This window comes from Chiloscyllium plagiosum, unplaced genomic scaffold (assembly GCF_037043375.1).
Source record: "Chiloscyllium plagiosum isolate Xiang-an unplaced genomic scaffold, Cpla_swu_hap1 HiC_scaffold_42, whole genome shotgun sequence".
NCBI classification, from domain to species: domain Eukaryota; kingdom Metazoa; phylum Chordata; class Chondrichthyes; order Orectolobiformes; family Hemiscylliidae; genus Chiloscyllium; species Chiloscyllium plagiosum.
Genome location: NW_028270180.1, coordinates 85904879 through 85932474, shown reverse-complemented (window position 1 = coordinate 85932474; position 27596 = coordinate 85904879). Strand labels below are relative to the sequence as shown.

Sequence of the window (27596 nt, the reverse complement as noted above, 5' to 3'; positions counted from 1 at the left end):
GAACACTGAGACTCCTCTGCACTGCACATCTTTTGCGTTTCTATCGATTTTAATAGTAGCGTGTCTTTTGATTCTTCCCAACAAAGTATATGAACTCGCATTCCCGACATGAAACTGCATCTGCCAAGAATGCTCTAATTGTTGGACAGAATCCTGAGGAACAGAATGTACATGTATTTGGAAAGACAAGGATTGATTCGGGACAGTTAACATGGCTTTGTGCGTGGGAAGTCATGTCTCACAAACTTGAATGAATTTTTTGAAGTAACAAAGAAGATTGATGAGGACGAAGCAGTAAATGTGATCTATATGGACTTCAGTAAGGCGTTCAACAATGTTCCCCATGGGAGACTGATTGGCAAGGTTAGACCTCATGTAACAGCAGTGGACCTAACACCGACCCTTGTGGTACGTCGCCAGTACCTGGACACCAAGAAGAACATGTTCCATCAACTATAACAATGTTTTCTATTGGCAAGCCAATTAATGATCAAAGCTCCCATCTCTCCCACAATTCCATTCCATCGCATTTTATATAATAGCCTATTGTGGGGAACCTTATCGAACAACTTGCTGAAACCCATATCCTCCACATCAACCGGTTTACTGTCATCTCCCTGTTTGGTCACTTTGTCAAAAAAGTCAATAAGATTCGTTAGGCAAGGCCTACCCATCACAAAACCGTGCTGACTGTCCCTGATCAGATTTTTCTTTTCTAGATGGTCATAAATCCTATCTATAATAACCTTTTCCAACACGTTACTAACAACTGCAGTGAGACTCACTGGTCTGTAATTAGCAGGGTTGTCTCTACGACACTTTTTGAACACGGGAACAACGTATGCTATGCTCCATTGCACAGGCACTATTCCTGTAGATAACGATGATTTGACGATCGATGCCAAATGCTCATCAATCTCTTCCCTTGCTTCCCAGAGGATACGAGGACAGATCCCATCCCCAGGGGACTTGTCTGTTATCACATTCTGCAGTATTTCTATCACCTAATCCTTGTGAACCTCAATCTCTAGTACTCTGGACGCAAGTATCTCAGTATCTTCCTCTCCTTTCATACCTTTGCTGTCATTTGTAAGCTGCGAGACACCAATGTAAAAGAAGAAAAGCACAAAGGTAGGAAAAGATATTTGCAGGCAAACTGAGTCAAAATTATTTATTGAAAGGAAAATCACACTTGGCAATTTGCCATATCTCTTTGCGAACATGACCAGCAGAATTAAGCAAAGGAGCTATTGATCTGAGTATTCTCGGACCTGAAGCAAACAAAGGTTAGTGACATATTCATTTCTTTTTCTGGCGAACGAAATGATCTTTCCTGATGGTTACAATGAAAGAGATGGTTCCCAATAAAAGACAGAGATTAATTCGCATGTAGATATATTTCAATGTGACACGATTCATTTTCAGTCCCTAATTACCCCAGAGATGGAGGAGGTGAGTTACTTTTCTTCACTCTTCAACTCCTCAGCACGGAGGTACAAACATGAAACCGCTAGAGATGGACTTCTTGAATTGGGAACCAGAGACACTGAAGAAACTAGGCAAAAGTGAGGACTGCAGATGCTGGAAACCTGACTTTAGATCAGAGTGATGCTGGAAAAGCACAGCAGGTCAGGCTGCATCCGAGGAGCAGGAGAGTCGACGTTTCTGTTGCCAGTCATGCTCCGCTGCACAAACAATTTTCGTTTTTGGCTCAGATTTCCAGCACCTGCAGCTATTTCTTTTATGTTAACCTTCATAATGTTTTGGACAAAACCAATGACCTGCCAGCATCGGAAAATCGGCAGAAGTACTGGTACACCGATAAGTTTGCTGAACAATACAACCATTCCATGAGCGGGAATACGATCCGGGCCACGGTGCTGAGAGTACCGAATCCTCACAAGTAAATAACAAGACAAGGCGATAGATACTATCGTATTTGGTGTAAATAAAACACCCTGTCTGAACATTTTCGTTGCAGATTTTTTTCAAATTGTCTTCGAAGATTTACAAAGTGGGAAAAGGCCATTCCGCCCGTGTGCATTGCGGCTACTCAGAGAGCCATGTATTCCAGTCGCAGTTTCGAACTTTGGCCCAAAGCCTCGTGTGTTCTAATGTTTCCAGGTCAAATGTCAATGAGGTTATCCTATGTTCTTACATTGCACAATAATGGGACAGAAGTATAACGAATTGTAACTCTTTTGAGGAACTCATGCTCATTTTCACCCACAGAGGGAGACACCGCCAAACTGACGGAGGTGTCCGTTGTGGAGAGCTGGAATTTGAAATGGACAATAGGACAAATGCAAGCTTTGCATGCGGAAGCACAGAGGAGATGTCCCGAAAGAACTTTACAGGGGAGCGTCAACGTATACCACGGTTAAAGCGAAACATCCCCCCTCGAGCCAGGTAGGACTCGAACCTACAATCTTCTGATCCGAAGTCAGACGCGTTACCCATTACGCCACTGGCCCAAGAGACAAACCTGTACTTGGCAGAATGTCGATATGTAATGCCATGGACTTTCACGGAATCAGAATTGAAAAGGTGAACAAGCACCGAAGATAATCACCAACATTGCTTCACTTCGAAGTTTCCAATTTGTGAAGCAGTGCCTTTCACTGGCAAAGGAGAGACATTTGTCCTCAGCTGCCTGCTTCAGGGTCGCCTCCTTCTCTGCTGGAAGTTTCCATCGTTTTATTCACAGTCACGACGCGATTTCATGATCTACTCCAGTGAAAAAAGTGTCATGGTGTCGTCCAAACAAGACCCTGCAGAAACTCGGCGAGAAACCTCTGGTCATTTCGAGCTCAGGATGTGGAATTAGACGAGATGCGTGACACCTTTTATTGGCGCTGCCACTTCACTGAAATTAGCGGCTCAAAACGAGCCGTTGTAAGCATCAGCTTGATTTGTACCTTCCTGCATTGCATTTACTCAACAAAATCAGATCGCTCCCATCCGGCCCAGCTGACTTATCTATTTTCACACTCTGCAGTATTTCTAATATCTCTTTCTTGTGAACCTCAATCTCTTCCCTTCTAGACGCAAGTAGCTCTGTATCTTCCTCGCCAACATTTTCATTTTCTATAGCGAACACTGTCGAAAAATATTTATTTAGTGCTTCCCCTATCTCCTCTGACTCCACACACAACTTCCCACTATTATCCTTGATTGTCACAAATTTAACTCTCGTCATTCTTTTATTCCTGACATACCTATGGAAAGCCTTAGGGTTAACCCTGATCCTATCTGCCAACAACTTCTCATGACTCCTCCTGGCTCTTCTCAGCTCTCTTTTTAGGTCTCTCCTGATATCGTCGGAACCCTCGAGCGCTCTAACTGAGTTTTCACATTTTGTCCTAACATAAGACTTCTTGTTCTTCTTGACCAGGGATTCCACTTCCTTAGTAAACCACGGCTCACGCGTTCTATATCTTCCTCCCTGCCTGACAGGTACATACTTATCTAGGACACACAGGAGCTTTTCCTTGAATAAGCTCCACATTTTAATGTGCTCACCCCCTGCAGTTTCCTACCCCATTCTACGCTTCCTAAATCTTACCTCATTGCATCGTAATTTCCCTTCCACCAGCTGAAACTCTTGCTCCGTGGAGTACACCTATCCCTTTCAATCACGAAAGTAAACCTGAGAGAATTGGGATCGCTGTCTCCAAAGTGCTCACCTACTTCCGAATCTAAAACCTGGCCAGGCTCGTTACCCAGTACTAAATCGAAAGTGGCTTCGTCCCTTGAAGGCATGTGTACGTACTGTGTCAGGAAGCCCTCCTGCACACACTGGGCAAAAAATGACTCATCTATAGTACTCGTACTGTAGTGATCCCAGTAAATATTTGGATATTGCCTTGAGTGTTCCAGAGTTTTTCATTGTCCCAGAGTCCAGATGAAGTTTGCATTCCTCACGTACGTGAGCGAGAATGATTTCAATGTCTCAGATCAGTTCCTGTCCCGAGAACATCAGATTGAATGTCCCGTCCTCTACTCGGTCCGACAGTTCACACTTCTTCATTCTCCTCTGATTCCATTTCCCAAAGAGTTTCTCAAGATTTACAAAGCTGGAGCCTAAATTATATGGTTTGCTTCCTAAACATTTTTTCAACTGCCAACTGACAATATTTTCGCAGTATCTCTTCACAATCCTCTGGCTTGCACCATGTCCAGGGATGAGAAGTCCCGTTTGGTGGAGAGATTCCCGAGGCTGATGAGTTTCACTTTGGAACAAAGATGGTTAAGTGGCGATTTCCTGCGGTTGTTTCTAATGATGGGAGAGGGAGCGGTGGGGAATGAGCACTTTGACGAGCAGGAGGAAGTGTTGCCACTGACCCGAGTCAGAGAACAGTGGACAGGGATGAAAGGATTCTAATGAAATGCAGCACTTCTGCTCAGGATGTTCAATAACAGCTGCAAAACCCGATGTGTCGAGCAGTGTATCTGGAAAGAGAAACAGAGATAATGTTTTAAATATGGAACATTTCTGATGTAGAACTCGAGTTTCCCAAGTCTAATCAAATTACCGGCCTGGTTCACAAAATAGTTTTTCTGAACTTTGAGCGAAAATTGTACCAGCAGGAAAGCATTCATAACGTAGTCAGCAGGATACGAACCTACGTGGGGAAACACCAATGGATTTCTAATCCATCGCCTTTACCACTCGGCCATGACTACAGACGGCTCAGGTGCGTTGAGCATTGACCAAATCAGCCGTGATTTCATTGAAAGCTACCGTTGACTTGATGAGCGAAATGCTCCCATCTCCTTTCATACCTTTGCTGTCATTTGTAAGCTGCGAGACACCAATGTAAAAGAAGAAAAGCACAAAGGTAGGAAAAGATATTTGCAGGCAAACTGAGTCAAAATTATTTATTGAAAGGAAAATCACACTTGGCAATTTGCCATATCTCTTTGCGAACATGACCAGCAGAAGTAAGCAAGGGAGCTATTGATCTGAGTATTCTCGGACCTGAAGCAAACAAAGGTTAGTGACATATTCATTTCTTTTTCTGGCGAACGAAATGATCTTTCCTGATGGTTACAATGAAAGAGATGGTTCCCAATAAAAGACAGAGATTAATTCGCATGTAGATATATTTCAATGTGACACGATTCATTTTCAGTCCCTAATTACCCCAGAGATGGAGGAGGTGAGTTACTTTTCTTCACTCTTCAACTCCTCAGCACGGAGGTACAAACATGAAACCGCTAGAGATGGACTTCTTGAATTGGGAACCAGAGACACTGAAGAAACTAGGCAAAAGTGAGGACTGCAGATGCTGGAAACCTGACTTTAGATCAGAGTGATGCTGGAAAAGCACAGCAGGTCAGGCTGCATCCGAGGAGCAGGAGAGTCGACGTTTCTGTTGCCAGTCATGCTCCGCTGCACAAACAATTTTCGTTTTTGGCTCAGATTTCCAGCACCTGCAGCTATTTCTTTTATGTTAACCTTCATAATGTTTTGGACAAAACCAATGACCTGCCAACATCGGAAAATCGGCAGAAGTACTGGTACACCGATAAGTTTGCTGAACAATACAACCATTCCATGAGCGGGAATACGATCCGGGCCACGGTGCTGAGAGTACCGAATCCTCACAAGTAAATAACAAGACAAGGCGATAGATACTATCGTATTTGGTGTAAATAAAACACCCTGTCTGAACATTTTCGTTGCAGATTTTTTTCAAATTGTCTTCGAAGATTTACAAAGTGGGAAAAGGCCATTCCGCCCGTGTGCATTGCGGCTAATCAGAGAGCCATGTATTCCAGTCGCAGTTTCGAACTTTGGCCCAAAGCCTCGTGTGTTCTAATGTTTCCAGGTCAAATGTCAATGAGGTTATCCTATGTTCTTACATTGCACAATAATGGGACAGAAGTATAACGAATTGTAACTCTTTTGAGGAACTCATGCTCATTTTCACCACAGAGGGAGACACACCAGAAGATACCGCCAAACTGACGGAGGTGTCCGTTGTGGAGAGCTGGAATTTGAAATGGACAATAGGACAAATGCAAGCTTTACATGCGGAAGCACAGAGGAGATGTCCCGAGAGAACTTTACAGGGGAGCGTCAACGTATACCACGGTTAAAGCGAAACATCCCCCCTCGAGCCAGGTAGGACTCGAACTTACAATCTTCAGATCCGAAGTCAGACGCGTTATCCATTACGCCACTGGCCCAAGAGACAAACCTGCACTTGGCAGAATGTCGATATGTAATGCCATGGACTTTCACGGAATCAGAATTAAAAAGGTGAACAAGCACCGAAGATAATCACCAACATTGCTTCACTTCGAAGTTTCCAATTTGTGAAGCAGTGCCTTTCACTGGCAAAGGAGAGACATTTGTCCTCAGCTGCCTGCTTCAGGGTCGCCTCCTTCTCTGCTGGAAGTTTCCATCGTTTTATTCACAGTCACGACGCGATTTCATGATCCACTCCAGTGAAAAAGTGTCATGGTGTCGTCCAAACAAGACCCTGCAGAAACTCGGCGAGAAACCTCTGGTCATTTCGAGCTCAGGATGTGGAATTAGACGAGATGCGTGACACCTTTTATTGGCGCTGCCACTTCACTGAAATTAGCGGCTCAAAACGAGCCGTTGTAAGCATCAGCTTGATTTGTACCTTCCTGCAGTGCATTTACTCAACAAAATCAGATCGCTCCCATCCGGCCCAGCTGACTTATCTATTTTCACACTCTGCAGTATTTCTAATATCTCTTTCTTGTGAACCTCAATCTCTTCTCGTCTAGACGCAAGTAGCTCTGTATCTTCCTCGCCAACATTTTCATTTTCTATAGCGAACACTGTCGAAAAATATTTATTTCGTGCTTCCCCTATCTCCTCTGACTCCACACACAACTTCCCACTATTATCCTTGATTGTCACAAATTTAACTCTCGTCATTCTTTTATTCCTGACATACCTATGGAAAGCCTTAGGGTTAACTTTGATCCTATCTGCCAACAACTTCTCATGACTCCTCCTGGCTCTTCTCAGCTCTCTTTTTAGGTCTCTCCTGATATCGTCGGAACCCTCGAGCGCTCTAACTGAGTTTTCACATTTTGTCCTAACATAAGACTTCTTGTTCTTCTTGACCAGGGATTCCACTTCCTTAGTAAACCACGGCTCACGCGTTCTATATCTTCCTCCCTGCCTGACAGGTACATACTTATCTAGGACACACAGGAGCTTTTCCTTGAATAAGCTCCACATTTTAATGTGCTCACCCCCTGCAGTTTCCTACCCCATTCTACGCTTCCTAAATCTTACCTCATTGCATCGTAATTTCCCTTCCACCAGCTGAAACTCTTGCTCCGTGGAGTACACCTATCCCTTTCAATCACGAAATTAAACCTGAGAGAATTGGGATCGCTGTCTCCAAAGTGCTCACCTACTTCCGAATCTAAAACCTGGCCAGGCTCGTTACCCAGTACTAAATCGAAAGTGGCTTCGTCCCTTGAAGGCATGTGTACGTACTGTGTCAGGAAGCCCTCCTGCACACACTGGGCAAAAAATGACTCATCTATAGTACTCGTACTGTAGTGATCCCAGTAAATATTTGGATATTGTCTTGAGTGTTCCAGAGTTTTTCATTGTCCCAGAGTCCAGATGAAGTTTGCATTCCTCACGTACGTGAGCGAGAATGATTTCAATGTCTCAGATCAGTTCCTGTCCCGAGAACATCAGAGTCAATGTCCCGTCCTCTACTCGGTCCGACAGTTCACACTTCTTCATTCTCCTCTGATTCCATTTCCCAAAGAGTTTCTCAAGATTTACAAAGCTGGAGCCTAAATTATATGGTTTGCTTCCTAAACATTTTTTCAACTGCCAACTGACAATATTTTCACAGTATCTCTTCACAATCCTCTGGCTTGCACCATGTCCAGGGATGAGAAGTCCCGTTTGGTGGAGAGATTCCCGAGGCTGATGAGTTTCACTTTGGAACAAAGATGGTTAAGTGGCGATTTCCTGCGGTTGTTTCTAATGATGGGAGAGGGAGCGGTGGGGAATGAGCACTTTGACGAGCAGGAGGAAGTGTTGCCACTGACCCGAGTCAGAGAACAGTGGACAGGGATGAAATGAATCTAATAAAAAGCAGCACTTCTGCTCAGGATGTTCAATAACAGCTGCAAAACCCGATGTGTCGAGCAGTGTATCTGGAAAGAGAAACAGAGATAATGTTTTAAATATGGAACATTTCTGATGTAGAACTCGAGTTTCCCAAGTCTAATCAAATTACCGGCCTGGTTCACAAAATAGTTTTTCTGAACTTTGAGCGAAAATTGCACCAGCAGGAAAGCATTCATAACGTAGTCAGCAGGATTCGAACCTACGGGGGGATACTCCAATCGATTTCAAAATCCATCGCCTTCACCCCTCGGCCATGACAACAGACAGCTCAAAGCGGTTGAGCATTGACCAAATCAGCCGTGATCTCATTGAAAGCTACCGTTGACTTGATGAGCGAAATGCTTCCATCTCTTTTCATACCTTTGCAGTCATTTGTAAGTTTCGAGACACCAATGTAAAAGAAGAAAAGCACAAAGGTAGGAAAAGATATTTGCAGGCAAACTGAGTCAAAATATTTATTGAAAGGAAAATCACACTTGGCAATTTGCTAGACCTCTTTGCTAACATGACCAGCAGAGGTAAGCAATGATCTGAGTATTCTTGGACCTGAAGTGATGCTGGAAAAGCACAGCAGGTCAGGCAGCATCCGAGGAGCAGGAAAGTCGACGTTTCTGTTGCCAGTCTTGCTGCGTTCCGCAAACAATTTTCGTTTTTGTCTCAGATTTCCAGCACCTGCAGCTATTTCTTTTATGTTAACCTTCATAATGTTTTGGACAAAACCAATGACCTGCCAGCATCGGAAAATCGGCAGAAGTACTGGTACACCGATATGTTTGCTGAACAATACAACCATTCCATGAGCGGTAATACGATCCGGGCCACGGTGCTGAGAGTACCGAATCCTCACAAGTAAATCCTCACAAGAACATTTTCGTTGCAGATTATTTTCAACTTGTCTTCGAAGGTTCACAAAGTGGGAAAAGGCCATTCCGCCCTTTGTGCATTGCGGCTAATCAGAGAGCCATTTTTCTAGTCGCAGTTTCCAACTTTGGCCCAAAGTTTGATCATGGTGTCATGCAGAAACTCAGCGAGTTCACTCAGACATTTTTGTGTGTGCAGAATGATTTGCCACATTTAAGGCAAATTCAATGGCATCCGAATGGGTATATAGACAGGAAGCGTTCGGAGAGATAAGGAACACATTTTGGCAAATATGGTTCAATTAATTTCGGTTATCGTTTCAGCAGGGATGGGTTCGATAGTAGGGTCTTTTTCCGTGCTCGGCATCTTTGTTCTGCTCCCGCAGCTGACACCAGTTTTAATGCACCATTTGGAAAAAAAAACATGCACTCTGTTTGTTACACAGTCAGCGCGTTTGCCTATATTTCTGAAAGGTGGATGGGACAAGTTGACCCAGCAATGAGGGTCTTTCCGGACTTTTGCTGCCAATGACCGTTCGTTTGGCACCTTCCCAGTTTTGCCATCAAAGAGTTTGGCTGAAGAATAATACCGCACGGATAATGTTAGCCCCGTCAGCTCTCCAACGAATCCAGAAACTGACAACTCTTCATGTGGAACAGAAGCAAAACAGAAAGTGTGGACAATTGCCAGGCACACCGAAGCATGCATGCTGCTTTTGTTGCAGTGCAAGCCGATTATGTCATGAACTGCTCAGAGAAACGGCAGCGAGGCAATTCCGGACATACTGGAGATTTAGTGCATTGCCAAGTCACAGGAAGTGCTCAACAAACATAAAACAAAACGGAACAGCAATAATCCATGAAAAATGAAGTTTACCAATTGCACTCGTGATGAAATTAGGTCAACAATGCGCTGATGACTCCATCTGATCGAGAGGACCAATCACCAGCTCCCTTCACCAGGACAGTAATGAAGGAAATGCGAGAAATACAAAAAACATTGCTCATCGCGATTGCCAACCTTTTTGCCACTGCAACAACAAAAACGGCGAGCAGATACAATGCAGAATCTGGTTTCATATCAGCAATGAAGTAGTAATATCCATTCACTTTCAGTGAAAACGGTGAACAATGGAAATTGTCTGAAATATAAATACCCAGCGCAGGCTGCTTGGTTCCCCGATTATACTGCTGCACAGACTTTCATATTTAAAGGTACCTTTCAAAGAGAGTGTTTGTGGCTGTCCATATGACAATGGAAATTGTTGCCCTCGCTCTCACTGCCATTATTGATTATGTTGGGTTTGGCATCCTCACCTTGCACGCGGGAGTTCAATGTGAACTCTGCTGTGAAAAATCGGAGTGCTTTGGAGCAGAAAGATGTGAAGCTCGTTGGCTTCATGGAGATGTTGTTGGAATGTTTTGCGGTGCTGGGAAGTGGGATCCTCACAGTTCTGGGTAACATCCTCAGGGTTGCAGAGCCTGTTGTGAAGCCTACTATCCTGTGGCGGTTGGAATTGATTTAGTTTCATTGCCGCTGGGTCCGGTTGTTGGTGTTGCAGATTGGATCCTGATCAATGTGTTTATTGATATAATCCATGGATGGGTGCCCTGCTTCTAGAAAATCTCTGGCTGCTTTCTGATTGCCATTTTCTAGTACTATTGTGCTGCTCTCGAGGATGCATGCTGTCTGTACGTATAGCTACTCGGGACAGCTGGCCGTGGCAATTAGTGACGGCCACATAAATTCTTTGCCAAGAATATGTATCCCACAACTGCATTCCCAGATGTCTGGCACACTAAATTGTCAACTAGGATATGCCATAAAGCAATTGAAACACCCATGCTTCCCTTTTTTAAAATAAATTTCTGAAAACTGATAGCCAGACATCTCTGAACACACGGATGTAGGACAGCACATAAACCAACAGCCTCGCTGAGGGAAAGCTCACCAGAAAACAATATCCAATGCCCATCTTGTGCAGGACAAATGTGGTTGTCAAGATTCCACGCAGGGACTGCAAAAAACACTATATCGGAGAAACAGTCAGACAAATAGCGAGCTGCAATAATGAACTTCAGCCAGCCCGTATACGCCACGGGCAGATGTTCTTGTAGTTGTATGTAGGGCATTGATTGTTTCTGATTCAGGGGCTTGGACCGTCTGCAGCACTGGTTAATTCCTTGTGTTGTAATTACTGTTGGAACATATGTAAAACTCGATTGCTCATTGAGATGTACATCCAAAATATTAGCCGAGAGAAGTATTTTGGTGGTTTTTCTGGTGCTGTTCCTGTCATGCCCTCTGGAACTGGACTTATTGTGTGCTTCCTGACAATTCGGTGCATGCTTCCGTGATCGTATTTTGGGCAGAAACCTGCGTTTTAGCTTCAATAACGTGCGTTTGCAAACCTGGTACACCTCCCTGTATTTTGTTACCTTTTATTGTGTGCAATTGCAACCCGACAAATTATTAATTTACATTGGAAGGTGACAAAGAGAGGCGTGTGAAATGCCAAGGTATTAGTGACATTTATCAATTGGTTGCATATTACTTTTATTCAGGAGATAAGGATGTAAAACGTGTTTGTGTAGAAATGAGGAACGGTGAGGAAAGAAGTCATCCACAGGTGTAGTTTCCAAGTGCACTCGCAGTAACCACTACGTACAAGAAAAAAAACTACATGTGAGTGATAAAAGATGGCCATAGTTACGGGTGATCTTAGTTACCCATCTCCCACTCACGGTTCAATGGTAAGAAAAAAGGTTGGATGACAATAATCAATAAATCATATCTGTCCCAGAGAACAACGCGAGCCATATTTTGGTCATCGATTAGTTTACAGCTGACTTAGTATCTGTCTTTTCTTGGAAACCATCTCCTTTGTTGTGACCATCAGGAAAAATATTACTTTGACATAAATAAAATGAAGATTATGTCACTAATCTTTGTTTGTTTCATGCCCAAGTACAATGAGACGACCTTGATCAACTCTGCTAGTCATGCTAGCAAAGAAATCTGGAAACATGCCAAGTGTGATTTTTCGCTCAATAAATAATTTTGATTCAGTTTGACTGAAACCACCTCTCCCTAAAGTTGTGCTTTTCTTCTTTTAAAATGGTGTCCGGTATCTTCCAAATGACGGCAAAGATACGAGAGCAGATGGAAGCAATTTAGCCTATCAAGTCTGCGACAAAATTCAATGAGATCATGGCTGGTTTGGTTAATTCTCAACCCCCGTTTTTATCCTCATCTCCGTGATGCTCCATGTCTGTCTATCACAGCCTTGAATACACCTCGCCTTCACAGCCCTCTGTTGTTAGGAAACCTACGGATTTGCTACCATCTGAAAGAGTGAATATCCTCCTTATCATTTTCTTAAATGTTCGATCCCTTCAGCTGTGAGAACGCACTCTCGTCCCAATTTCTCGGGGTGTACATCAGAGCAGAATAAGTCCCTGAAGGTAGGTCTGCACTCTCCAGTGCCGCTCCGTGTATTTGAAACATTTTCATATTTTGACCTCTGATTAAAAATAGTAGACCTCATTTGCACACATCAGATTGGCCAGTGGTGAATTTTTTCAAGAAGACTTCAATGAGCGTAATTCTACTGGCAGTGAATAGGGCTAGACAAATTAGATTACTTACAGTGGGGAAACAGGCCCTTCGGACCAACAAGTCCACACCGCCGCGCCGAAGGACAACCCACCCATACCCCTACATTTACCCCTTACTTAACACTACGGGCAATTTAGCATGGCCAATTCGCCTGACCTGACCTGCACATCGTTGGACTGTGGGAGGAAACCGGAACACCCGGAGGAAACACACACAGACACGGTGAGTGCGTGCAAACTCCACACAGTCAGTCGCCTGAGGCGGCAATTGAACGCGGGTCTCTGGCGCTGTCAGCCAGCAGTATTAACCACTGTGCCACCATGCCGCACTAATGCGAGGACATTTTTCTTTCGCGATCCAGTGCTGTGTTTATTCACCGCTCTGCGCATGAAAATGGTTCTTACCCATCCACTTTATCTCTCATCAATATGTGTGCAATTCAAATTGATGAGGCCATGACTACACGCGCGCAATGCTGTCTTAGTGTGTCTTATGTAATGGAAAGTTCCAACCTGAAACACCAGAATTTGGCTTTTCTTGGCACCCCAGCATCCTCCTCCTTTCGAAATAAAGAGAGTCTGACAGTGAATACTGGGGTTCCAGGAAAAGCCAAATCCTGGTGTTTCAGGTTGGAACTTTCCATTACATAAGACATACTAAGGCAGCATTGCACGCGTGTAGTCATGGCCGCGTGATACAGGTGATGGATTAGAAATCCATTGGGGCTTCCCTCCGCAGGTTCGAATTCTGCTGGCTCCGTTTTCAGTGATGTCATGCAGGACGAGTTTTCACTCACAGTTCAGAAATCTCGTCTCAACACACAAGACCAGTCAGTTGATTAGACTTAGCAAACTCAAGTTATTAATCAAAAATGCAACACACTTAAAACATTATCTCCGTTTCTCTTTTCACACTTACTGCCAGACCCATTGAGGTTTTGCAGTATTCTTTGAATGTACTGTGCAGAAGTGCTGCTTTTGAATAGATTCCTTTTACCCCCGTCCTCCGTTCACTAACTCTGGTCAGTGGCAACACTTCTCCCCGCTCGTCGAAGAGTCAATCCCCACCACTAATTTTCCCATCATTATAAATTGCCGCAGGAAATTGCTGACAAACCATCTTTGCTCCAAAGCGAAACTCACCAACCTCGGGAATCCCTCCAAAAAACGTGACTTCTCATCCCTGGACATGGTGAAATACAGACGATTGTGAACAGAATTTGGGAAAATATTGTCACTTGTCAGGTGAAAAAGTGTTAAGAAGGCAAAACACGTCACCCAGTCTCCAGCTTTGTCAATCTTCAGAAACTCTTTGGGAAAAGGACTCAGAGGAGAATGAAGAAGGGTGAATAGTCAGACTGATCGGAATCAGTCAGGACAACTTTCCATTCTTTAAGAGGACGGGACATTGATTCTGATGTTCTCAGGACAAGAACTGATTGGAGACATTGAAGTAATTCTCGGTCCTGTACATGAGGAATACAAACCTTGTATGGACACTGGGACAACGAAAATACCCGATACCACACAAGATACTGAGAGGTTCGAAGAGAGATGTTCCCGACTGGAGCAGAGCTGGTTCCCAGTGACATGGGTGTGTCTGTTGTGGATGGGATCAGACTGTTCCCATGTCGCCATTATGAATGTCCCAGTCCTTATTTCGGAAAAGTAAAATTGATAGAGGACAGTTGTCGTTCTAGGAATGGCAGCCTGAAGTGGTAGGTCAATCACAGACTGCTTTCGAGGATCGTCCAAGGTGTTAGGTTGGAAGTATCAGCTCATTCGACTGTTAACTGAAATGTTACTGGTTCAATAGCCCCGGGGCGACAGCGATTGATGTTCATAATACATCTGTTTTCTGTGCAGCACCGTTTCATGTTTCTAATGGGGTCAGGAAAATGTTTTCGAAACAGAACGATAAAAAAAAAAGTTTCTGCATTGCTTTAATGGTTAATGTAAAGAACTGTGCATTCTGGGAATCTGAAGCAAAAACAGAAACTGCTGTCGAAACTAACCAGTTTGGCAGTGCCTGTGGGAGATTACCGAGTTCTGATGAAGTTTTGAAATATTTGTCTCTGATTCTCTCTGAATAGACGCTGTAAGATCTGCTGAGATTCTCCTGGTATTTCTGTTCGTGGTTTTAACTGAATGCCTATTCCATTTATAAGGATGATACAACCAAACCCATCTCAAACCAAAATTAAGAAATAACACCTCAGCATCTCACTCCACCGCAAGCCCAAGAAGAACGACACGATACTGCACTTCTCCAGCTTCCACCCTAAATATATTAAAGAAGCCATACCGGAAGGACAAGGGCTTCAACTGCACAGGAACCGTTCAGATGAGGAATAATGCGATAGACACCTAAAGATTTTGAAGGATATCTTCATGATGATGGGGTACCTGTTGAACTGATTGATCGCCAATTCCGGTGTGCCACAGTGAAAATCTGCTGTGAACTCGTCAGAAGACAGACAGAGAATGCAACTAATAGAGTATCTTTCATCGTCAGTACTTTCCTGGAGTTCAGCACGTTCTTCACAGGATTCAGCATGTCACCGATGATGATGAGCATCTCACTAAGAACATTCCCATGGCTTCAATTCTCACCTTCAAACACCCAGCAAAATTATAACATACGACCGTTTACAGTAAACTACTCAACCTTCACATAGCATTAACCACGACACCACAGCACCATGCCTTCGCAACCTTTGCAAGACATGGACACTACCATGACCCGTTGGTACACCACCCACCACGTACACGACAGGTACTCATGTGACTCAGGCAATGTTGTTTGTCACATATGCAGCAGGCAATGATACAACAAGATACCACAAGATACTCAGTAATGGTATATTGGCGAGACCATGCAGATGGTGTGCCAATGGATGAATGGTAACGGCATAACAATTGCCAGACAGGATTATTCACACCCAGTCGGGGAAGGGTTCAGCAATCAAGGACATTTGGTTTTCAACCTTCGACTAAATGTCGGCCAAGGTGGCTTTCGAGATACACAACAACGCAAAATCGCCAAACAGAATCGGGTCGCCAACTGCCTTCGTTTTGGTGATGGCATCAACCATGATATTCGGTTAATGTCACACCACATGTAACCCACCACACTGTTCTGTATCTGTGCAATCTTCCTTAATTGTTCTGTTTTCACACCATCACCGTGACAAGTTGTTATTGTCCTTCTACCTTAATCACTTTGTTCAATATTGGCTAACTGATAATTTGGGTCAGTCTCGCGGCATGTCACTCTGCCAAAGAAAAATAAGAAAACTGGGAATTTATTAAACCAGGAGCAAGGGCAAGGGTTACTGGGCGGGGTGCGGGAACGAGACTGGGGCATCGTGGCGAAGGGGGGCAGGTGTTTCGCTGCTCTGGGGACATCTGTGGAGGAACATGAGAGTTAATGTTTCGGAGCTGGTGTCCCTTCCTCTGGTGTTTTTGTTGTGGAGCGGTTTTCCAGTTGCTTCTGTTTCTGTTCCATGTCATTCCAGTGCCTTGATTTGTCTCCAGTACAACTTTATTATAACGGTTTGTAATTATCTCTCTGTCTCACTTTGTTGGATCATCGGTCAACCATTCTATTGGCACTCAGTTATTGACACATTACTCACACTGTCGGACACTCTTGTTCACTTCTAGAGATTACGTCTTTGACACTCCGCTCCCACAATTTGCCTGATATTTTGATCTGTCTGCCCTTGATCTCTTTTCCCTAAATTCAGTGCTCTGTGTTATTCCCTCCCATTTCACCTAATGAAAGGGCTCTGGTCCGAAATCTTGTTATTTCAAATAAACATGTGCATCTATAACCTGGTGTGATTTCTGAATTGGTCCATCGCAGTCCAAAACCGCAACCTCCACAGCAGCTACACGGAAATACCACTACACGCACTTTCCCCTCCACACTATGTTCAAGCTCATTTACTCCTGTTGCCGCATGTAATTCTGAAATTGTTGTTGTTTGTGATGAAAACTTAAGGTTCAAGCGGTTCTCTTGGAATGTATGTACTTTGGAATGTGGTTCAATTTCAAAGAAAAACATACTTCAAGGGACGATATATGCTTCAAAGCTTTGCCTGAGTTGTTTAAATGTCATTTATCTTGAACCCAGTGAGCTGACGGAAGAATAAACATGCTTCGCACTTCTACCACACGGTGCCAGGGACCCAGTTCAATTCCAGCCTGTGGCGACTGTCTGTATGGTGCTTGTACTCCTCCCATGTGTGCGTGAGTTTTCATCTCACATTATGAAAGCTGTGTAGTTTCGGTGGATTGCCAAATGGAAAATTACCCAACTTGTCCATGTATATGGACTTCAGGTTATTTCGCTGTGAGAAACTTGAAGGGGATCGATTAGGAAGTGGTTTTTGTTGGGATAATCTTCACTGCTTTGGTGTGGGCTTGATAGACCGAACGGCCTACTTCCACACAATTGGGATTTTACGAAAATTATTGCGATCGTGCGATTTTCTAGACAGTCCGAAAGATAAATAATGTTTCTAGGTGTCGTTTTGAATGTCTGCAAACGATATTCCAATTCTCACACAGGAGCTACACCTCGAAGTCTGCACTTATGCAATTTAAAGTTGTGCATTCAGTGTTCACGCTTCGGAAATCACAGCTTTTTACCATTAAGATCAAATCTTGTGTTTTTTAATCTATATCATAAACAGTCGAATTAGTCTCATTTATCTACATTTAATGCATGTACTTCAAACTGATGGGAATGGTAACTTCTCAGATTCAGGTTCATTTTGATGGTGGATAGGTAGATGACGACCACTCTTCCCATCATCCCAAGTGGATTTGCAAGGCATCGATCACCAACGCTGAGCCGTGCTGCTCCCTGGGAGAGAGTGAAGCGCGCGGTGATGGCCTGTTCGGTGACATCATACATGTATTTGTCTCCACTTAGTTTCTATGGAGTAGGACTGACAATGAGGGAAAGTTCGAAGGCAAGAGCTAATTCTGGGAGGGGAAGACTCCTGAAGAGGTTTTGGCAGTATCTGAGAGACTTTCCAAATTTCAAACAGGCAAAGTCATTGAATAAAATCTCTGGGGATGCCTTCTAACAGGATAATGGTGTAACCGAAAATATATAACATAGCCTAAATGAAGATAAATACCGCAGTCTTAGCAGGACGAATGGTAAGAAGAACATATTTGATTGAGGACTTCCTGCTCCAGTCTTTAAGTAGCGCAGCTGAGTCAGCTGCTCATAAATGATGATAAAACATCTATCCTTTAACTGATCACCTTCAGCCACGTGCTGGAGTATGTCTAGTCTACATATGTCTACCTTTTGCTGCAAAATGGCTATGGAGACGTGTATGTCTTTGATATCAGGCTTATTCGGAAGAATGGCTCCACTAAGATTTGAAGTTAGCTTTCGTAATTCGTTGGTTAGCACTGCTGCCTTACAGCATGAAGGACCTGGATTCGATTCCAGCCTCAGGCGACCATTTAGAGTTCGCATATTCTCCCTGTGCCTGCATGGGTTTCTTCGGGTTGCTCCAGTTTCCTACTACAGTCCAAAGATATGAAGGTTAGATAAATTGGATATGCTAAATTGTACCTCGTTCTCCAGAATGTGTTGGTCAGGAGCAGTGCAAAGTAATAGGGAAGGGAAATTGCTGTGGGTTGAATACTCCTTAGAGGTTGCGTGTGAACTTGTTGGGCCCAATGACCTGTTTCCACACTGTAGGGATGGTATGATTCTATTTCATTACGTCGGTACTTTAACAGCGTAAGGCATGGTACAACTCAGCAGCTTGCTGGTAAAATGGTGAATGCATCACCAAATTCAACATTTCTATTCATGGCAAGTTGCTGACTCAGCCTATCTCAAATGTCTGATAACATGAATCTGCAGCAAGAACACAGGGACACATATATCCAAACTGCTCCTCTTAACTCTCTAGCTTAAGCGTTACATTTTTTGAAGGTTTTCTCACCTCCCAGTAAGTGTTGGCCTTCTAACAATTGAGTTTGACAAAGTTTATTTGAACAGTTCATTAAACTATTTGGATGTTTTGAAGTGGGGGAGGAGGGCAACCCTCTGATCTACTGGTTCAGTGAAGGACTGACTGAAGGAATACCTATCCAATTGTGATGATTAGTAGCTTGGAAGGGAACATGCAGATTATTATATTCTCATTCGTTTACTTCCTTTGTCTTTAGGACGAAAGTAGTACTAGAGCTGGAGTGTGCTGTCAAATGGAAATTGTTGATGAATCACAAAGCTGCGACAGTGGTGAATGGTTTGAAATTATACATAAATTGCCAATCGAACTGGCTCAATGGCCATGGAATGGAACGCTCTGAAGAAACTCAGCCGACCTGGTAGCAACTGTGAAAATTGTCAGAGAAGTAATGTTTCTTGTCCTACATGTCCTCTCTTCAGTCCTGTTCTGAAGAAGAGTCATTTTGGCCTCAAAAAGTTAACTGTATTTCTCTCCAAGTATGCTGTTAGAGTTGCTGAACCTCTCCAGCACTTTCTGCTTTCATTTCAGTTATTAAATGTCGGCAGCATTATCCTTTTGGACGAATGTTTCATAATGGCGCTGTCCAACATCTTGAGGTATGTTGTCGATATATTTGTTCAGTCAATCGGGGAGTATTCCATCACACACTTGACGTGAGCCTTCTCGGTATTAGAGAAGCGATTGGAGTCAGAAAGCCCATGACTGATGGCAGTTTTCTTGCCATCTGGCCTGCTCTTGTAGCCACATTATTTATGTAGGGAGGACAGTTCATTTTAGGGTTAATAGTAACTCCCACATTGTTGATCGTTGAAGACTAGGTAATGGCAACACCATTGAATTTCCAGAGGTGTTGATTAGATTATCTTAATCAGGATGTGTGAAATTCATATCACTTGTCTGCCCAGGCCTTCACATTGCCAGAATTCTGCTGCATTGTGAAATGAAATGCTTCAGGAGTTGAGGTAGTAAGAATGCGGCTGAACTCTGGACATTTATTAACGAACAGAACCTTGAATAATTCCTGAAGTGAGGTCCTGGAGTTTAGATAACTGACCCGCAACAACCAATCCAGTTTCTGTGCGTCTGGAGTCACATGTATCTTGGAGCAAATAAGAATAGCAGCTTTACTTCCCTAAGGGGTAGAGGCGAATCGGAAGGGATTTTCCATGGTCAGTTGTAATGGGTTAAAGGCATTAGACATAGAATTTCAACTTAGAATTCATAACATCTATCGTTGCAGGGTTTGAATTAGGTCTCTGATATCAATTCTGGAATATCTTCACGTGAGCTGATTATCATGTACTGATGAGCAATGCTTCTCCAAAACTGGGATTAAGCTTGCTATTAAGCTTCTTCATTTCTCAGAAATTTGAATTAAAAAAATGTGAGCAATGCTACAGTCTCAGTCTCCACAAGCTGCTTACACACAGTACAATGCAACACTTTTGGTGATACATCAACTCAGATTTTCAAACAAGGAGCTTGTCAGTTGCCTGAAGGGAGAGATAACGTCGCACAGAAAACTGCATCAAACAATTCAAACATGTGGAGAAGGTGATCCTCACTATCCTGGTCTTCATTGGCGTTCCTTATAAGGCATTATGACAATTTTACTTGTTTTAGTCTACTGTTGATCTGCTCTTTGATTTTAACTTTTGAACAATAAAGTCTCCAATTCACTGACAGGTTTCCTTATTTAGACATAGGAAGTGCGATATCAGTTCACTGAGCAGTAGTCTCCTTACAATTCTCCAGCGATAGAGACTTCCGATGTCACTGCAAATGCAGAACTTCCTAATCTCTGTGTTCTGTCATCCGTTCCGGTTTCCTACCGTTTGTAGGTATGATAAGAAATCAGACAAGTCAGTTGCAAAGAATGGTAAACGGAAGTGAAACATTAACTCTTGCTATCCCACAGATGATGTAAGACATGCTGAGCCATTTCTGTTTCTGATATACAAATGAAGCCTGTTTTTGCGACAACTTTGAATGTTAAGTGGTGACCTGAGAAAAGTAATGCAAGACACTAAAATGAAGCGATAAACTGTTTCAGATCGCTATGGATTCTGCAATGAGTCTGAAAATGAGGTTCAGATTATTCAGGACAGATGTTAGTGAGCACTTCTACACACAATATTTGGGAGAGGTTTGGAACTCACTTCCACAAACGATGGCAGATGCAGGGTTTTTATTTTGGTTGCCAGAATCAATCCTGTGATTGTTTACATCTATCTCTAAGGACAATAGCAGCAGAAACAAGAGAAAACTGTGACCACAAATCACCTATTAAGGATCTTGCCTTTCTGAGTTGGAAGTATCTGGCTATTCCTAAATCCCTGGAACTCCCTCGCTAACAGCATCTTGGCTGTACCTCTATGTTAAGTTCTCTCTAATTTCTGTACAGTAGCTCATCATCTCAATCACTGGAGTAATTAGGGATGGGCAGTGAATCCAATGCCATTGAGTGGCGTCTATATGCCACGAATGAGTTTCGAACATCTGCAGGTTCTACGTGGATGCCCGCAAGCGATCGGCAGAAGGGAGAAGTGGAGCAGGGCGTTTGAGTAAAGTGAAAGGCAATGATGACTGGAGGGCGTGAGGCTGTAAGTGAGAGAGGAATTGGTGATGCAAGGCTCACTGTTGGTATGAATGGGTCAGCCTATATTGGCCACTGTTTACACTGACTTACACAACACTGCTGATCAATTCACCACAATGATACTGTTCTCTTGGCGTTGTATTTCCTCTGTGCATATTAACGTGGTTAATGGGCCCCGAGAGGATGAACGTATCTTCTTTATCCTGTCGACTTAAACATATGAATATATCAGTTTGAAATGAATGCAATACGAGATTGGCTCATTCTGAGCATTTATAATGGAGAATGTCCAGGTGTGAACGTTTCTTTTGTGTATCAGCGGAGGTTAGTTTAAATTCTTATGGAGCAACTTTCATAAAGTAACAAATGTCCAAGTTACTGTGATTGAACAGCTAATTAAATACACATATGGATATGAACAGCATTGTCTGCGCTGACACCGTTGATGAATTAATTAAAGCGCCTGGTAATAACGAGACGAGTATGGTGTCAAATCCTGGTTGGCATGTCCTGTACATTGAAAGATCGTTGCTTAAACTTCTTTAAAATGTTGTATTGTTGATCCACCATACCGAACGAGCATGCTTCTTGTGTTTGAGCTCAGCGCATTTTTATTTCGTGTTACCACGTCCTGCCGCCTGCTGTGGCCCCATCAGTCAATACGAGATCCTGCTAATTCAACTGAAAGATTTTTTACTATGTTCCACAAAGACGTTTCAGTTAACAGTTGAATGCGCTGAAACTTCCAACCTAACAAATTCGACGATCCTCTAAAGCGGTCCGTGACTGAATTCCAAATTCAATGTGCCATTCCCTGAACGACTACTGTCCTCTATCTGTTTTACTTTTACAAATGAAAGACTGAACCATTCATTATGGAGACATTTTAACAGTCTGATACCCCCACGACAGACACACCCATGTCACTGGGAACCAGCTCACCTCCATCAGGGATAATCTCCCTTTTTGCCTCTCAGTGTCTTGTGTGTTCTAGAGATTTTCATTGTCGCAGAGTCCAGATGAAGTTTCTATTCCCCATGTACAGGGGTGAGAATTTTTTCAATGTCTCAGACCAGTTCTTGTCCCGACAACATCAGAGTCAATATTCTGGTCTCTGCTCGGTCCGACAGTCTACCCTTCCGCATTCTCCTCTGATTCCACTTCCTAAAGAGTTTCTCAAGATTTCCAAAGCTGGTGCCTGGATTGATTCGGCTCCTTAACATTTTTCCAACTGCCAATTGACAATGTTTTCACAGTAAAGCTTCAGAAACCTCTGGCCTGCACCATGTCCAGTGATGAGAAGTCACGTTTGGTTGTGAGATTCCCGAGGCTGGTGAGTTTCACTTTGGAACAAAGATGGTTAAGTGGCAATTTCCTGCGGTTGTTTGTAATGATGGGAGAGGGAGCGGTGGGGAATGAGCACTTTGGGGAGCAGGAGGAAGTGTTGCCATTGACCCGAATCCGTGAACAGAGGCCACGGATTAAAGGAATCGAATGAAAAGCAGCACTTCTGCTCAGGACGTTCAATAACAACTGCAGAAACCCGATGTGTCGAGCAGTGTATCTGGAAAGAGAAACAGAGATAATGTTTTAAATATGGAACATTTCTGATGAAGTACTCGAGTTCCAAAGTCGAATTAAATTACCGGCCTGGTTTGCAAAATAGGTTTTTTGAACTTTGAGCGAAACCTCGCCAAGCAGCAAGTCATTCATAGCGGAGTCAGCTGGATTCGGACCTATGCGGGAAACCTGAATGGATTTTTAACCTATCACCTTAACCACTCGGCCATGAGTACTGGCTGAAAAGCAGAGTTGAGCATTAACCAAATCAGCCATGATCTCATTGAAAGCTGTCGCTGAATTGATGGGCTAAATGCTTCCATCTCCTCTCCTAACTCTGCTGTCAATTGTAAGGTGCGAGACACCAATGTAAAAGAAGAAAAGCGCATAGTTAGGAAAAGATATTTGCAGCCAAACTGAGTCAAAATTATTGATTGAAAGGAAAATCACACTTGGCAATTTGCTAGATCTCTTTGCAAACATGACCAGCAGAGGTACTCAAGGGAGGTATTGATCTGAGTGTTCTTGGACATGAAACAATCCAAGGTTGGTGACATATTCATTTCTTTTTCTGGCGAACGAACTGATCTTACCAGATGCTCACAATGAAAGAGATTTTTCCCAATAAAAGACGGCAAAGAAGTCCCATCTAACGCTGGCACCATCGTGAGCGCTGCTGTTTCACAATGCCACAGAGTCAGGGTCAATTCCCGCCTCAAGCAACTGAATGTGTGGAGTTTGCACATTCTCCCCGTGGCTGCGTGCGCTTGCGCTGGTTTTCTCCCACAGTCCAAAAATGTACCGGTTAGGTGAAATGGCCGTGCTAAATTGACGGAGTGAATGGAGAGGAATGCATTTGGGCTGGGGCGGGTCGGTGTGTAGTTGCTGGGCCGAAGGACCTGTTTCCACATTGTAAGTATTCTAATCTACAGTAATCAATGACCAAAGTATGGCGCACGTTGTTCGTTGGGGCATATATGACTTGTTGATTGTTTTTCTTCAAAGTTTCTTTACAATTCAAATGGGAGTGGAAGAAGGGAAATGAATGTCTCCCATAATTCTTGCCTTCTTTTATCATTCACAGGCGGTATTTTTCCTGTACTTTTTTTTGCACTGTGGTTACTGTTAGTGTTCTTGTAAGCTACACCGGCTGGTTTCCCCTTTCCTCAATGTGCCTCATCTCTACCCAAACACATTTCCATCCTTATCTCTTGAATCAATGTAATCTCTAACCATTGCATAATTGCCACGGAAACTGGGCTTTGAACACGCCTGTGTAGGTCATTTTTCAATATTAATTTATCGTTTACTGTGTTGCAATTGCACATGAGAAGACGAAAACACAATAGAGGCAGGTGGTCCTGGGTTTCAAACGCACGTAATTGCAGCTAAAACGCAGATTACTGCACACAAAGCGATTACGGAAGCATGCACCGAACCGTCAGGAAGCACACAATAAGTACAATGCTGGATGTCATGTCAGGAACATGACCAGAAACACAACAGAAATACGTCTCTTGGGTACTATTTTGGACGTTTTTCTCAATCAGCTATCATGTTTTACATATGTTCCATCGTGAGTTACCTCACACAAGGAAGTAACCAGTGCTGCAGACGGTCATATAATCCGAGTCCCAAGTCCCGGAGTCAGAGAGATTCAGTGCCCTGTGTGTACCTACAAGGAACAGCTGTGCATGGGGTTTATCGGGTAACTGAACTGCATGAATGCAGCTCGATGGTCGTCTGTCTGCTTCTCCTCTATAGTTTTCTGTGCAGTCCCTGCGTGCAATCTTGTCAACTACGTTTGTCTGGCTCAAGATGGGCATTGGTCGCTTGTCTCTTAGAGAGGCTGTTGGTTTATGTGTTGTCATAATTCCGAGTGTAAGGAGGAATCTGGTTGTCAGTTCCCAGAAACTGACTTTAATAAATGGAAGCGTGCTTTGTAACTTGCCGCGTGGCATATCCTCGCTGCGAAGTTCGTGCACTGCGAATCACGTTGCGGGACAATCCAATTTTGGCAAAGAATTTGTGTGGCAGTCACGAGTTGCCACGACCAGCTATCCCTAGTAGCAATACGGACAAATAGCAAGAACTGCAAATTCGATTAGAGCAGCACAAGTTTAATGTGACAGGGCAAACAGTAGGCAGACAGAAGATTTCTGGGTGGAGGGCAATCACCCAAGGTACCTTTTCATATGAAAGTCTGTGCATCAGTAGAATCAGGGACCCAAGTAGTCTATGTTGGTTATTCATATTCCAGACAACTTGTGTTGTTCCCCGTTTACTCTGAAAGTGCATAGACATAGTTATTTCACCGTTATTTCGAAAGAAGATCCTGCATTGAATCTGTTCGCCGCTTTTTGATGCTGTGGCGAAAAGGTGGGCAATCGCGATGTGAAACGTTGCTATACCTTCATTTCCTTCATTACTGTCCTGGTGAGGGAGAAAGGTGATTGGCTCTGTCGATCAGATGGGGGCACCGGCGCATTGATGGCCTAATTTAATCACGGATATAATTGGAAATGTTCACTTTTAATGGTTCGTTGTTGTTCTTTTTTTTATATGATACTTGAGCACTTTCTGGGACTTGGCAATAAACTAAATCTCCAGTAGGTTTGGAATTACCTCGCTGTTACTTGTGCGAGCGGTTCATGTCAGAGACGACTCACAGTGCCTCACAGACAGCACTTAAGCTTCGGTGTGTCTGATCATGGTACTGCCTTTTCAGTTTTAATTCTGTTCCACGCTAAGAGCTCTCAGTTTTTGGATTCGCTGGAGAGCAAAGTGGGTAATGCGATATGGGAGGTATTTTTCTTCAGCCAAAATCTTTGATGGCGAACTTGGGAAAGTGTCAAGAAGAATGGTCATTGGAAGCAAATATCTGGAAAACCTTCATCTCTGGATCGGTTGGGCCCATCCACTCTCCAAACAAAATAGCCAAACTCGCTGACTGAGTAACAAACATCATGCGTTTTTTTTTGCAAATGGTGTATTCAAACCGTTGCCGGTGGCTGCAGCATCTCAAAGTTGTCGAGCATGGAAACAACTCCCGCGATCCAACTTGCCTTTGCTGAATAGATAACCGAAATTAATCCATACATATCTGCCAATAATTGTGCCTTATCTCTCCGAGGTCTTCCTGTCTATACACCCATTCAGATGCCTTTGAAATGTTGTGTGTGCACCAGACTCTGCCACCAAACAACAGTTCTGTGTGAAAAGCATGTGTCCCTCACATCCCTTTTAAATGTTTCCTCTCTCGCATTAAACGTTTGCTATGTAGATTTGAACTCGCGTGTCTTGTGAAAAAGTGCTCCCTGACTATTTACTTTGTCTGTCTTCCTCATGATTTTATAAGCTTCTGTGAGGCCATATCTAAGCAATGAAGCTCCTGGGAATCAGACGAAGCTTATTCAGTTTCGTTCTCATGTCCACGCAGTGCAAACCTTGCAAATCCTTGTAAAGGTTTTCGAAACTTACACTTGCAAGAAGTGTGTCCAGCTGCAGCACTTGTTTGACCGCGTGGTCACTCTGGAACTGCGGGTGGACTCACTGTGGAGCATCAGCAATTCTGGAGAGTTCTGTTGCCTCCCAGGTGCTCAGGCGAGGGATGTCACCCATTGGCTAAAGAGCATTCGAAAAGTGGATCGTGAACAGCCAGTTGTCTTGGTGCATACAGGCACCAACGAAAAAAAAACGAGATGAGGAATTGCAGGGAGAATTCAGGGAGCTAGGAGAGACATTAAAGAGGAGGACCTCAAAGGTAGTAATCTCGGGATTACTGCCGGTGCCATGTGACTGCCAGCGTAGAAATAAATTTAAAAAAGGCACGATGAACACGTGACTTGAGGAATGCTGCTGCAGGGCGGGTTTCAGATTTGTTGGATTTTGCGACCAGTTCTGGGGAATGTGGGACTATGAGAAAATTGACGATGTACATCTGAACCAGACGGGAACGAATGTCCTTTCGGGAGTTTTTGCTACTGCTGTTGGGGAGGTTTTATACTAATGTGGCAGGGGGTTGGGAACCACACGATTAAGCAAGTCGGCAGTGAGGTGGAAACTGGAAACGCTTAGACTCAGGAAGATAGCATTAATAATGGGAAGAGTACACAGAGAGCAGATGAATGCAAAAGAACTGGTGGCCTGAAATGCATCTACTTTAATGCATGGAGTATAGACAGATGAACTTAGGGCTTAGGTTGGTGCCTGGGAATATGACGTTATTGCGATCACAGAGATTTAGTTGAAGGTAGGGCATGGTTGGCAACCAAATGTTCGAGGATATAGATGCTTCAGACGGGACAGGGAGGGAAGTAAAAGGGGAAGGAGTTGCATTGCTAGTCAGGGATGATATCAATAGTCCAACGAGGGAATAGACCATATTGGAACTGATATTGAGGAATAAGCCAGGGCTGGTGATAGCAGTTGCTGTGGGTGATTTATTTGGGAAGTGTCCAATATTCTGTAAGTTTTAGAATACTCATTGACAAAGATGAGAGTGGGCCAAAGCTAATTGTATCAAAATTATGCAGGAGGTCGGAAATGTGGATTGGACACAGCTATTTGTAGGAAAGTCCACAGTTCATATGTGGCAGGCTTTCAAAGATAGGTTAAACATATTGCAGGATAGGCATGTCCCGATGAAGGCAAAGGATTTGGAAGGCAATATTCGTGAACTGTTGATGACAGTACAATTGTACGACTCGCCAAGAGGAACAGGGAAGCATACATAACGACTCGACAGCCAAGAACATAATGATCCCTGGAGGAACATGGGAAGAGTAGGACAAGTCTTAAAC

At 43.5% G+C, this 27596-nt stretch overlaps 3 non-coding genes across 3 annotated transcripts; all 3 read right to left on the bottom strand.

Moving 5' to 3' along the window:
• Positions 1–2401: 2401 nt before the first annotated feature.
• On the bottom strand, positions 2402–2474 carry trnar-ucg (transfer RNA arginine (anticodon UCG)). The gene has a single exon. It is a non-coding gene; the product is annotated as a tRNA-Arg (tRNA).
• Positions 2475–4604: 2130 nt separating this feature from the next.
• Positions 4605–4686, bottom strand: trnas-aga (transfer RNA serine (anticodon AGA)). The gene has a single exon. It is a non-coding gene; the product is annotated as a tRNA-Ser (tRNA).
• A 1436-nt stretch (positions 4687–6122) lies between these two features.
• On the bottom strand, positions 6123–6195 carry trnar-ucg (transfer RNA arginine (anticodon UCG)). Its single transcript has one exon. It is a non-coding gene; the product is annotated as a tRNA-Arg (tRNA).
• Positions 6196–27596: the final 21401 nt, after the last annotated feature.